Raw genomic sequence first — 14,353 nt, forward strand, 5'->3', positions numbered from 1 at the left:
GCGCAGGGGGTGTAACGCTTCGGACTTCCTCTTCGATGGCTAATGAGAATGTATAATATTTATAGTGAAACAAACCTAATACCTACTTCATCGTGTCTTCAAATAACCTGCATCAACTACTGCATTTGCATTTTATAGCCTACCATGATAATAATTTCATACAATTTTTTGGCATACTGTATGTGGGAGGAGCTCAGGTGAGATTGTGGGAGGGGATAAATTAGTTTTTGAGAAAACACACAAAAATATTAAAGATGGGTTCGAATTCGACAATTCCGGGAGAATACAAAACTTGGCCAGGTAGACAATTATTTTTTCTAATAAATAATGACATTAAAAGTTGTCGCAGTCGACATCAGTGTCAACTGGGCAAATTAAAAATAAACGTGTAAAACATGACAAAGCGCAACTAAACGTCAGTCTACCGACTATCAAAAGCATGTTTAACAATATATTCTGCCTAGCCTTACTATTTTCTTTGTTGCTTTGGAGTGAAAATGTCATTAGTTTGGATATGCTGAGATGATAAAATAGTACCTTCCCACAGGGCACAGTTTTGATTTACATTTGGTTGAGCTGTCAACTAACAAGAATTCAACGTGAATTCAACCAACAATTTCACCCTGTCGTTGGATTTATTTTAAAAGTTGGGTGAAAAAATACGAGATTCTCTTACTTTGATTACATTTTGCAATTCTAAACAGTTTTCCAGGTTGATTCAACGTCATTACATATACTTTTTGGTTTGAAATGAAGTGGAAACAACGTTGATTAAACCAGTTTTTGCCCTGTGGATTCCTGTTTATACCATACAAACATTGTGTTTACATTTTTGCTACCTAATACCAATCACTTTTATTTCCCACTCATGTAGATGATAAATTATATTTAGCTTTTCATATTCCCTAGTATTTTTTTTTTTTTTTTTGTCAGATTTCTGATTCCCTCACTCATTCAGGTGTGACCATGGGGCTCTGTGATGGCCTGTCCCACTGTAAATGGACTTGTGCTGATGGACTTGCTGGGTGGCGCCGCCTTGCTGGTGGGAGTCTTTGTCCCTCTGGATATCAAAGGCAGAGACTTTGGGGATCTCCTGGTGTACACAGGGACACTATTCATGCTCATGTCTCTGGGTGCTGGGGTACAGCGGCAACATTGATGGCCTTGCCTCCAGCAAAGAGCTGGGCCACATTGGCACCACTGTGGACCGACTGGCCCGCACCCTCAGCCGCAAGATACATATCCCTCACCCCAGGGAACCTTAGGGCTGTGGCTGTCCATAAAAACAGGTAAGTTACTCATCGGGACTTAAATAATGGGTTATAGGCCCAAACATATTCTAAATTATAAATACAGTATAGGACTCATCTGTCAAAGAGACAGCATGATTCCCTGTTAAAATAAAGGTTAAATAAAATAAATACATGCCAAGACATACTAATTGTGATGCATCTACTCTGCAACATGTAAAATAATGACATGCAATTGATCTGTAACCTCTCGCTCTGCCTGCCACTTCTTTCAATAGGCTTTCCATCTTCACGTTGGTGGGTGGATGCCAGACACGGATCAATTACCCCCAATGTCCCTGCCGGGGCGGCAGGGTTAGAGCGTTGGACTAGCAACCGAAAGGTTGCAAGTTCAAATCCCCGAGCTGACAAGGTGCAAATCTGTCGTTCTGCCCCTGAACAGGCAGTTAACCCACTGTTCCTAGGCCGTCTTTGAAAATAAGAATTTGTTCTTAACTGACTTGCCTAGTTAAATAAAGGTAAAATATTACAAACTAGTAATGTTGAAACATTTCTTTAATAATGCAATTGCTCATCTGTTACATGGATGCTATTAGTGGATGTGATTTGAAATATCTTGTGTGGTCTAATGGTCAATCTTTTTCATAGAATTATTTTGCAAATGTATGTTTCCTTGTGTGAACAGCCTCTTCGGGCTCTTTCAATTTTGGAAATGTTTCTAGGTGTACTAGTAATGTAAATCATTTAGATGTATTGAAATATTGATTGCTTGTCACAAACTGTGATCCATTGCGCTTTACATTACAAGTAGACACTTCCAGCAGTTGCAGTATTTTCAGTCTCTCTGACCATTCCAGCTTGTTTTGCTCTTATTTTGGGACAGTTTCTACAGTGAACAGTAGATGGAGACAAACAGATTTATTCTCAGGTCCCCACAAGGAGAGTATGTACATTATATACCAGTAGACCTGTTTGGACTGACACTCTTATTCAACCAAATCACACAGCATACATTTAAACACACTTAAGAACTTACATACATACACACAATGCATATTCCATCGCAGAGATACACCAATGCAAGTATGTACGGTGACTATTGTGCCTACTACTTTGTGTAGATAGATATTCATAATTGTACTCTATTTTGTAGGTGATGTGTATGATCACAATTCAATATGCAAATAAGAGCAAATGGGAGCTTTTTTTAACTACTTAAACAAAACATCATTAGCTTTATATTGAGAGGGCTCAAATGAAGTTTAATGCTATCTTATTCAGAGGATACCGGCAATCAACTCATATTCTGTAAACCTGGCAAGAAGTACTTAGTATCAAATCAAATCAAATTTTATTTGTCACATACACATGGTTAGCAGATGTTAATGCGAGTGTAGCGAAATGCTTGTGCTTCTAGTTCCGACAATGCAGTGATAACCAACAAGTAATCTAACTAACAATTCCAAAACTACTGTCTTATACACAGTGTAAGGGGATAAGGAATATGTACATAAGGATATATGAATGAGTGATGGTACAGAGCAGCATACAGTAGATGGTATCGAGTACAGTATATACATATGAGATGAGTATGTAGACAAAGTAAACAAAGTGGCATAGTTAAAGTGGCTAGTGACATAAGGATGCAGTCGATGATCTAGAGTACAGTATATACGTATGCATATGAGATGAATAATGTAGGGTAAGTAACATTATATAAGGTAGCATTGTTTAAAGTGGCTAGTGATATATTTACATAATTTCCCATCAATTCCCATTATTAAAGTGGCTGGAGTTGGGTCAGTGTCAATGACAGTGTGTTGGCAGCAGCCACTCAATGTTAGTGGTGGCTGTTTAACAGTCTGATGGCCTTGAGATGGAAGCTGTTTTTCAGTCTCTCGGTCCCAGCTTTGATGCACCTGTACTGACCTCGCCTTCTGGATGATAGCGGGGTGAACAGGCAGTGGTTCGGGTGGTTGATGTCCTTGATGATCTTTATGATCTTTAGTACAATCATACTAAAAACAACAGGCTTAGTAGAAGGCATGGGCTCTCCTGGAAGAAGAGAAAACAGATTTGTCCTGTCAAATGTAGATTTTTTTTTTAAACGTGTGGTCTATAAGAGGGCAACTCTGGTCCAGGAGGGCCAGCCGCCGTGTGCGCAGAGTTTTGTTCTAGCTCAGAATCAACACCTGATTTAATTAATTAATGATGGTCTTCAATTTAATCATGGCCTAAAATGAAGATCATGATTAGTCTAATCCGGTACTTAAGAGCTGGAACAAAAGCCTGCAGTCTGTGGACCGCTGGGAGCAGAGTTAACCTGCCTATATAGCCTGTCCTGCCCGGGCTTGTTTGTTCCATGTTCCATTGTAGTGATCTCATTGCCAGCTTTTTCACTATATTTATCATGGCATGTATCTGACATACAGACAGATGGATGGCATGGTCATTAGATCGCTTTGGCACCGCTCCGTCCTGGCATAAACTATCACTTTAACCTCTCCTCCCTCTGTCTCTTCGTCAATCAAAAGATCCCTTCGTTAGCACGGTCGGCCCACCACCCACTGGGCCTAAACCTCAATTTAGAGCGAAGGTTAGATTGTATTCGGTCTTGGGGCAGCAGCTTTACTGGCTCAGAGAGTTGAGGGTGCTGTTGAAACACTTAAACAGAAGTATAGTTCCAGCCCGGGGGGGGGGGGGGGGGGGCACTCTTTATGCCTCTGTCAGTAGGTGTTCTGGCCATCTGAACTTTTAAGTAGTTTGATTTAATTCACAGGTTAATTGGGGGACTGATGTAAACACACATGTCTTGGCGCCAGTCTTTCCAGAGGTCTCTCTTGATGTGGTTGAGAAAATTGAATCAATGTAAAAGGTATTTCAGTATCTGCCATCATCTAAATTAAATTCAAACAACTTCATTTTCCCCCTTAGGACAATTCTAGAAGTGATATAGTGGGGCTTCACACATACAGCGCATTCAGAAAGTATTCAGACTTTTTCCACATTTTGTTACATTACAGCCTTATTCTAAAATGTATTAAATATTTTTGTCCCTCATCAATCTACACACAATACCCCATAACGACAAAGCAAATAATAGTATTACATTAACATAATTATTCAGAACCTTTAATTTGTTGAAGCACCTTTGCAGATCCTCTCAAGCTTTGTCAGGTTGGATGGGGAGCGTTACTGCACAGCCATTTTCAGGTTTCTCCAGAATTGTTTGATCAGGTTCAAGTTCGGCCTCTGGCTGGGCCACTCAAGGACATTCAGAGACTTGTCCCGAAGCCACTCCTGTGTTGTCTTGGCTGTGTGCTTAGGTTCGTTGTCCTGTTGAAAGATCAACCTTCACCCCAGTCTGAGATCCTGAACACTCTGGATCAGGTTTTCATCAAGGATCTCTCTGTACTTTGCTCTGTTCATCTTTCCCTCCATCCTGACTAGTCTTCAAGTCCCTGCCGCTGAAAAACAACAAAAACATTTTTTTTTTTTTTAACCTTTATTTAACCAGGCAAGTCAGTTAAGAACAAATTCTTATTTTCAATGATGGCCTAGGAACAGTAGGTTAACTGCCTGTTCAGGGGCAGAACGACAGATTTGTACCTTGTCAGTTCCCGACAGCATGATGCTGCCACTATGCTTCACCGTAAGGATGGTGCCAGGTTTCCTCCAGACGTGACACTTGGCATTCAAACCAAATAGTTCAATATTGGTTTCATCAGACCAAAGAATCTTGTTTCTCATGGTCTGAGAGTCTTTAGGTGACTTTTGGCAAACCCCAAGTGGTCTGTCCTGTGCCTTTTACTTCGGCCTGGCCACTCTACAATAAAGGCCTGATTGGTGGAGAGCTGCAGAGATAGTTGTCATTCTTGGAAGGTTCTCCCATCTCCACAGAGAAACTCTGGAGCTCTGTCAGATTGACCATTGGGTTCCTGGTCACCTCCCTGACCAAGGCCCTTCTCCCCCGATTGCTGTTTGGCCAGTCGGCCAGCTCTAGGAAGAGTCTTGGTGGTCCCAATCTTCTTCCATTTAAGAATGATGGAGGCCACTGTGTTCTTGGGGACCTTCAAAGCTGCAGACATTTTTTTGTACCCTCCCCAGATCTGTGCCTTGACACAATCCTGTCTCAGAGCTCTACGGATAATTTGTTCGACCTCATGGCTTGGTTTTTGCTCTGACATGCACTGTCAACTGTGAGACCTTTTAGAGACAGGTGTGTGCCTTTCAAAATCAATTTTGAGTCTCATAGCAAAAGGTCTGAATACTTATGTAAATAAGTTATTTTTGTTTTTTTTATTTTTAATAGATTTGAAAACATTCAATTTGTCATTATGGAGAATTGTGTGTAGATTGATGAGGAAAAATATATATTTGATCAATTTTAGAATAAGGCTGAAACGTAACAAAATGTGGAAAAAGTGAAGGGGTCTGAATACTTTCCGAATTCACTGTAAAAAACAAACAAGCACATAGACAATAAATGGAGAAGAAACATAATCAGTATCCTCGATGCTATCTTTTATTGGTGTGCCTTTGAGCAAGGCACTTAACCCCTAAAACTGCACCAGAAGCGTATCATAGAGGTATGTATTATACTACATACATACCTCTTTTGCTGTAAGAATGTTTGTATTCATTTGATCAATGAAATGATGTTCACTGTGTGAAACACAAAGATTCAGACACACTTTGGCTGCATTTAAACAGGCAGCCCAATAATGACATTTTTTCCAATAATTGGGCAAAAGATCGGAATTGGGATGCCTGAGTAAACACATCCTTCCTGGCTTAGATTCCACACACAGTGTTAGAATTAGTACTTTCTAACGTTCATAGGCCCATCTTTTTCAGTGTTGATAAATGAAAACCCCCTCACAGTGTTGCGTCCCTATAATACACTGACTGGAGGTGTCGAAAATTAACATTGTGCCAGTCAATTAAGCAATGACACTAAGCATTACAGGTGGGGTAAGGAAAAGGCCAGAGACAACAAGGGAGAAGGAGAAAACGGGTTAACCAAATCAATAACAACTTGGCCGCTCAAGAGGGCAATACTACAAAGCAGGATCAACTAGTTAGCCAGCTAACTTTGATAAACAACTAGAAATAACTATTGGTTTTCTGGTTCATTAAACTTCGGTATGTGTTTCTGGTTGTTGAGGCAATTAGACCATACCCATTTCAAGCTCATCTTTTTTTTAAATATATATAAAAAGTTATTTCAGAAAATGTACGCAAGTTAGCTTGCTAACGTATTGATCCTGCATTGTAGTAAACCCCTCAGGTCCTAGTGATAAACAAAAGTAGACAAGATGTGGTGAAACGTCTGGCTATCAAGACCCATCCTTCTTTTATGTACAGCTATCATGGTTGTCAACCAGTGACCGTCATTATACTTATACCAACTCCAACTAAAGGGTAGTAATTAGCACTCTACCAACAAATATAATGCACATTTTCTTCCAGGTAGTTTCACCAGAGCAGGTGGTGGGCTACGGCTTATAGGTCAGGTACGCGCACTTAAGACCCCTGGACCAAAGACAGAGGGGCCAATCATCACTAACTCGTCTTAGTTCTGTGAGACCCAAGGACCTGAACGTTTAGCCCTTTCTAATTAGTAGAGAAGAATAGGTTACCTGTGTGTTGTCAGACCACCCTTTACTATTCTGTCTGTCTCTGTCTCGATAGAGGTTAAGTGTACATGATGGAAAGAGGGGGTTTATGAAAATCTTAAATAGTAACAGGAGCTCAACAAAAAAAAGTTCTACATCAACAAAGGAATCTTTGTTCACTGTTATGCTGCTCCCAAATCTGGTGATTTAATAAAGCTAACATGATGATTTAATAAAACTAACGTGGTCATTTACCTCAAAGGTGATTTGAATAAAGCTTGAAGGTTTATTAAATAACCACATCCTGGCAACAAAGAAACAGTGAGCAGACATGACATTTTTTCTATATTTGACCAAATCCTCTAGGTGGGATCCCAACTGACTAAAGCACCTAAACCTAAAAGACGGACCTACAGTTGGCTATCTAGGAACTGCCAACCATGTGTTGAGAAATGGTTGCATGGCCCCTCTACACTAACCTCAGCTGATATCTGTGAAAACAGCTCATATCTGTAAGACAATTGTTGTTGTTTTCTTATTCAACTCAAGTGTTGACAACAGACAAGTCTTACTGATGGTGTTGAAGGTAAAGCTACAGACAATACCTACACAGCAGTCTACAGTATGGGGATAAAATGCTCTTTGCAATAGGTTTAAAATAATGTAATTGTTTGTACTTGTTTAAGAAAGGGCAATACAAAAATAAGGACATATTAAGAAATTACATAGACATTGTGTAACCAATGTGAAATGGCTAGCTAGTTAGCGGTGGTGCGCGCTAATAGCGTTTCGATCGGTGACGTCACTCGCTCTGAGACCTTGAACTAGTGGCTTTTGTGGAGCGATGGGTAACGATGCTTCGAGGGTGACTGTTGATGTGTGCAGAGGGTCCCCGGTTCGAGCCCAGGTTGGGGCGAGGCGAGGGACGGAAGCTGCTATACTGTTACAATTGCATAAAATATATTGTGTGTGTTAACGTATAGACATGGATTGATGGAAAAACAAAAATGTGCAGATAAGAAGTTCATTTGGGTGTGTTTGGGGCTCAGCACCTTAACAATCCTGTATAATTGACTTAGCCCAGACGGCAGGTGTAGCAGGATCCCCTTTTCTCTCTGCTGACCGTATGAGTAAATCCAAACTAGCCTTAAACTAAGCCTCTGTATTGACATTGAGGGGGTTAAGGTTTAAAGTTGTGTGAGGTTGATTCTGGTCATCAAGTATCATATGGTTGTACTACTTGTTGAGCTACTTGCTGATTGACAGAGATGGGGGAGGGGCTGTGGTTAGGGTCTCAGGCAGTATGGAAGAGGGATAAGCCTCAAGCCCTGTTTTAGCTTCTAAGATGTAGTACTTGTCATTAGACAAAGAAAATGTTAACACCGAAAATCTCAAAATTAATTGCATTGGTGCCTCTGTCCTGCTATGGAGGCAGGTGTAATTTGTTTTGCCTCAGCGATAGTGTCAATGTCCCTGCGGTGCAGATTCATTCTGGCACTGATACCACTCCACTGCAGCATCTGACCGTATTCACCGGACCCATAGTCAGCTCTCCATCACTTAGGTAACCAGTTGTATACTGAGGAAGGCCAGAATTAATGAGCGGTAAACAATTAAACATGACCTAGTACTGAGGTTAAACTAAAAGTGTGTAGGAGGGAGGGAGGGAGGGAGGGATAAACAGTGTCTTAAAGACTTAAAGACACATCTCGGTGTGTCCTGGGCTGCAGGTCATGATGTACGTAACACTCAATGTGCAATTATCTCCCATGGCTGTCTGAAAGTAAATGTGTCAATTGTTCAGACATGCAAAGGATGTTGAATACTAAAATCGTGAATACTTTTTAAGGCCAAATGAAAATGTTTTTTTAAACCTAACATTTTTTATATGGCCCTTCGAGCTGGATATATGCTAAAGAAGGACAGTGAGTTTACCCACCCTGTAGTGATCATGGTGAAGCGTACAATACTGCCAACCAATATCTGAACAGTCAGTGTAAATGTGACCAATGGTAAACACCACATACTGTATTTTGCTGGGGTTAGTGGTGGTTTACATTCAGTACCAGTCAAAAGTGTGGACACACCGACTCATTCCAGGGTTTTTCTTTATTTTGACCATTTGTACATTGTAGAATAATAGTGAATACATCGAAACTATGAAATAACACATATGGAATCATGTAGTAACCAAAAAAATGTTAAACAAATCAAAATATATTTCATATTTGAGATTCTTCAAAGTAACCACCCTTTGCCTTGATAACAGCTTTGCACACTTTTGGCATTCTCTCAAACAGCTTCATGAGGAAGTCACCTGGAATGCATTTCAATTAACAGGTGTGCCTTGTTAAAAGTACATTTGTGGAATTTCTTTCCTTCTTAATGTGTTTAAGCCAATCAGCAGTATTGTGACAAGGTAGAGGTGGTATACAAAAGACAGCCCTATTTGTCAATTTTATGGCAAGAACAGCTCAAATAAGCAAAGAGAATTGAGAGTCCATCATGACTTTAAGACATGAAGGTCAGTCAATCCGGAAAATGTAACAAACTTTGAAAGTTTCTTCAAGTGCAGTCGCAAAAACCATCAAGCGCTATGATGAAACTGGCTCTCATGAGGACCGCCACAGGAAAGGAAGACCCAGAGTTACCTCTGTTGCAGAGGATAAGTTCATTAGAGTTAACTGCACCTCAGACTGCAGCCCAAATAAATGCTTCACAGTGTTCAAGTAACAGACACATCTCAACATCAACTGTTCAGAGGAGACTGCGTGAATCAGGCCTTCATGGTCGAATTGCTGCAACGAAACCACTACTAAAGGACACCAATAAGAAGGAGAGACTTGATTGGTTTTGCACTTAGTGGGACTACAATTTGTTTTTCAACAGGACAATGACCCAACACACCTCCAGGCTGTGTAAGGGCTATTTGACAAAGAAGGAGAGTGCTGCATCAGATGACCTGGCTTCCACAATCACCCAACCTCAACCCAATTGAGATGGTTTGGGATGAGATGTCATCAAGGCAAAGGGTGGCTATTTTGAAGAATCTAAAATGTAAAATATATTTTGATTTGTAACACTTTTTACTACACGATTCCATATGTGTTATTTCATAGTTTTGATGTCTTCACTGTTATTCTACAATGTAGAAAATAGTAAAAAATAAAGAAAAACCCTTGAATGAGTAGGTGTGACCAAACTTTTCACTGGTACTGTATATTAAAAAAGCCTAAATCCTTCTCAACAAACCAAGTGTGTGTGAACTGTAAATGAGAACAAGCTGCTGCTGATTTTCCAGTTGGCACCAGTCCTTAGGCTCTAATCTTCTTTAAGCTCCATGTTTACAGTTGACATGTGATTTAGTGGTTTTTGTACCACCATTCTTCTCTCCAAAATGTTATTTTGATTGCTTACAAGCCATGGGAACACAATGAGATTTAATCAAAACTAAGGCTCAGATGGGAAGCATATTTATAAATGGTAGATACTAACATTTGAAATCCCTCGAAAACAACATATTTTCCCTGAGCGAAAATATTTTAAAATGTTCATGTTAATGGTATATGATTATTTCGTACATTTACATTGTTCAGGAAAGAATGCGGTGAGTGTTTTTGACAACGCTTCAGAGCGATATGTTTTCTTTATCCTTACCTGTAAAGATTATAACTTGATTGTTTCAAAGTACAACCATCAATGTTCCACATCTAATCTCTCGTTTAAAATGTTCCCATATAAACTTAATCAGGCCTGGGATATGGTTTTGTGAGAAGATTAAAAAGAACAAGATTGGGATGTTCTAAGGATACGTTCTCACTGGTGTTTATAGTTGATGTAGGGTGAGAGAATTTCCATGGCATCCTTTCACAAACACTTTACAACAGCAAGCCGCTTGTATTGAGCGTAATTCCAAAAGTGAATGTGGGTTAAACGGTTGCATGTTTGTTGACGCAGTCGGCACGATTTGTTTCACATGTTTGTCAGGAACTCTCCCATGTTTCAGAATAACTGATAGCGGCTTCAAATAGATGCCTGTTATTTTAATAGCTGGGCATCGGCACCCATTTCAGCAACAAACCAAAAAACTGTTTCAAATAAACACCAGGTCTAAATTAATTGTTTACGAGATTACCATGGACACAGCTCTGATATTCCCATGGTCATATGCATTAAAAACGTTTTTACAAAATGCTGTCATTGTTGCTAGCCATCGCGCTATCAAAAATAAAATACCGGTATCGTATGCCAACTACGATACAAGTCTTTATGACATTTACCTCATAAAATCTCTTCTCTTTTTAAAGTAGAAAGAAACTTGGTCAAAATTGTTGAAACTACTTTACTCCGAATTTGCCACTGTTATTGAAGGATAAGGATTATTGTGCTTTTCAATTTGTTTCTTTGACTTAATATTACCCTCTGAAACTTCATAGAAGTGCAAACGCTTCGACTGAAAGTATTGCTGAACTAGTGTTTTGTCTGTTGGAGCATGGTTCTAGCATTTAAAGTCTCACTCGTTTAATGTGCAAACGTTTCTTTTGATAAGACATTGACTTTATGAAAGATTTGTCATGAACTTTATATTTCATTAGCTTCAAGCTTCATTAGATAAAAATGTCTCTTTAACAGTTCTTAGAGAGCTGGGGTGTATGGGAAGGCAAAATCAAATCTGTATATCAGATGATTATTAGACTTTGTGTTTGATTGTGTTATTTGTGTTTCCCCTCTCTGTTTTTGTAAATCATTTGTTTTGATTCTAAATAATTATTGTGAGATAAAGCATTTCACTTCAAGAAAAGTTATTTTAACGGTTGATACATGATTCAAATAAATTGCTATTTTCTTTCCGATTTGGTCCTGCCGTACATACCTACACGTACGCTACGGTCACAAGACGCAGGCCTCCTAATTGTCCCTAGAATTGTCCCTCCTAATTGTCCCTAGAAGCAAACAGCTGGAGGCAGGGCTTTCTCCTATAGAGCTCAATTTTTATGGAATGATCTGCCTACCCATGTGAGAGACGCAGACTCGGTCTCAACCTTTAAGTCTTTACTGAAGACTCATCTCTTCAGTAGGTCATATGATTGAGTGTAGTCTGGCCCAGGAGTGTGAAGGTGAACGGAAAGGCACTGGAGCAACGAACCACCCTTGCTGTCTCTGCCTGGCCGGTTCCCTTCTCTCCACTGGGATTCTCTGCCTCAAACCCTATTACAGGGGCTGAGTCACTGGCTTACTGGTGCTTTTCTTTGCCGTCCCTAGGAGAGGTGCTTCACTTGAGTGGGTTGAGTCACTGACGTGGTCTTCCTGTCTGGGTTTGCGCCCCCCCCCCTTGGGTTGTGCTGTGGTGGAGATCTTTGTGGGCTATACTCGGCCTTGTCTCAGGATGGTAAGTTGGTGGTTGAAGATATCCGTCTAGTGGTGTGGGGGCTGTGCTTTGGCAAAGTGGGTGGGGTTATATCCTACCTGTTTGGCCCCATCCGGGGGTATCATCGGATGGGGCCACAGTTTCTCCTGACCCCTCCTGTCTCAGCCTCCAGTATTTATGCTGCAGTAGTTTATGTGTTGGGGGGCTAGGGTCAGTCTGTTATATTTGGAGTATTTCTCCTGTCTTATCTGGTGTCCTGTGTGAATTTTAGTATGCTCTCTCTAATTCTCTCTTTCTTTCTCTCTCTCTCTCTCTCTCTCTCTCTCTCTCTCTCTCTCTCTCTCTCTCTCACTCTCTCTTTCTCGGAGCCCTAGGACCATGCCTCAGGACTACCTGGCATGATGACTCCTTGTTGTCCCCAGTCCACCTGGCTGTGCTGCTGCTTCAGTTTCAACTGTTCTGCCTGTGTCTATGGAACCCTGACCTGTTCACTGTGATTACTATTATTTGACCATGCTGGTCATTTATGAACATATTGGCCATTTACTGTTATAATCTTCACCCGGCACAGCCAGAAGAGACTGGCCACCCCTCATAGCCTGGTTCCTCTCTAGGTTTCTTCCTAGGGTTTGGCCTTTCTAGGGAGTCTTTCCTAGCCACCGTGCTTCTACACCTGCATTGCTTGCTGTTTGGGGTTTTAGGCTGTTTTTCTGTACAGCACTTTGATATATCAGCTGATGTAAGAAGGGCTATATAAATACATTTGACGATTGAAATTTGATGATTGTTTGGCTCAGTTGATGGGAATAACCAGGAAGGGAAGGCTGTCTCGCTTTGTCATCTATTAGCCAAAAGGCTCATATTGCAATTTCAGAAATTGGAGACTGTACCTAGGGAAAGGAAAGGGAAAGGGAGATAACTAGTCAGTTGTCCAACAATGTAGTCAACTGAAATATGTCTACCCCTGTGAATCAGAGAGGTGCGGGGGGCTGCCTTAATCGACAACCACATCTTCGGCGCCCGGGGAAATCGACCTAAATTTGCCATCCCGTTCAACACTACAATGAATGTCAATGTTTGTTTCTCTTGTCTTCTTTTTTTATTGGAAAATAATAAACATATTTAAAAAAAAATAACATCTCATTCCAAAATCATGGGCATTAATATGGAGCTGGTCCCCCCTGTGGACTTGCGTCCATTCAGCCACAAGAGCATTAGTGAGGTCGGGCACTGATGTTGGGTGATTAGGCCTGGCTCGCATTCATCCTATAGGGTTTGATGGGGTTGAGGTCAGGGCTCTGTGCAGGCTAGTCAAGTTCTTCTACACTGATCTCGACATACCATTTCTTTATGGACCTCGCTTTGTGCACGGGGCATTGTCATGCTGAAACAGGAAAGGGCCTAACCCAAATTGTTTCCACAAAGTTGGAAGCACAGAATCATCTATAATGTCAGCAATCTCTCTCGCATTAAGATTTCCCTTCACTGGAACTAAGGAGCCAAGCCGAACCATGAAAAACAGCTGCAGCCCATTATTCCTCCTCCACCAAACTGTACAGTTTGCATTCTGCATTGGGGCAGCTAGCGTTCAAACCCAGATTCGTCCGTCCGACTGCCAGGTGGTGAAGTGTGATTCATCACTCCAGAGAACGCGTTTCCTTTGCTCCAGAGTCCAATGGCGGCAAGCTTTACACACCACACCACACCACACCAACGCTTGGCATTGCGCATTGTGATCTTAGACTTGTGTGCAGCTGCTCAGCCATGGAAACCCATTTCATGAAGCTCCTGACGGAACAGTTATTGTGCTGACGTTGCTTCCAGAGGCAGTTTGGAACTCGGTAGTGAGCATTGAAACAGAGGACAGATGATCATATACGCGCTGCGTGCTTCAAACACTCGCTGGTCCCATTCTGTATACTTGTGCGGCCTACCACTGGTGCTCCTAGATGTTTCCACTTCACAAAAACACCACTTACATTTGACTGGGGCAGCAATTTGACGAACTGACTTTTTGGAAAGGTGACATCCTATGACGGTGCCATGTTGAAAGTCTCTGAGCTCCTCAGTAAGGCCGTTCTACTGCCAATATTTGAATATGGAGATTGCATGGCTGT

Source organism: Oncorhynchus nerka, linkage group LG7 (genome assembly GCF_034236695.1).
Source record: "Oncorhynchus nerka isolate Pitt River linkage group LG7, Oner_Uvic_2.0, whole genome shotgun sequence".
NCBI lineage: Eukaryota > Metazoa > Chordata > Actinopteri > Salmoniformes > Salmonidae > Oncorhynchus > Oncorhynchus nerka.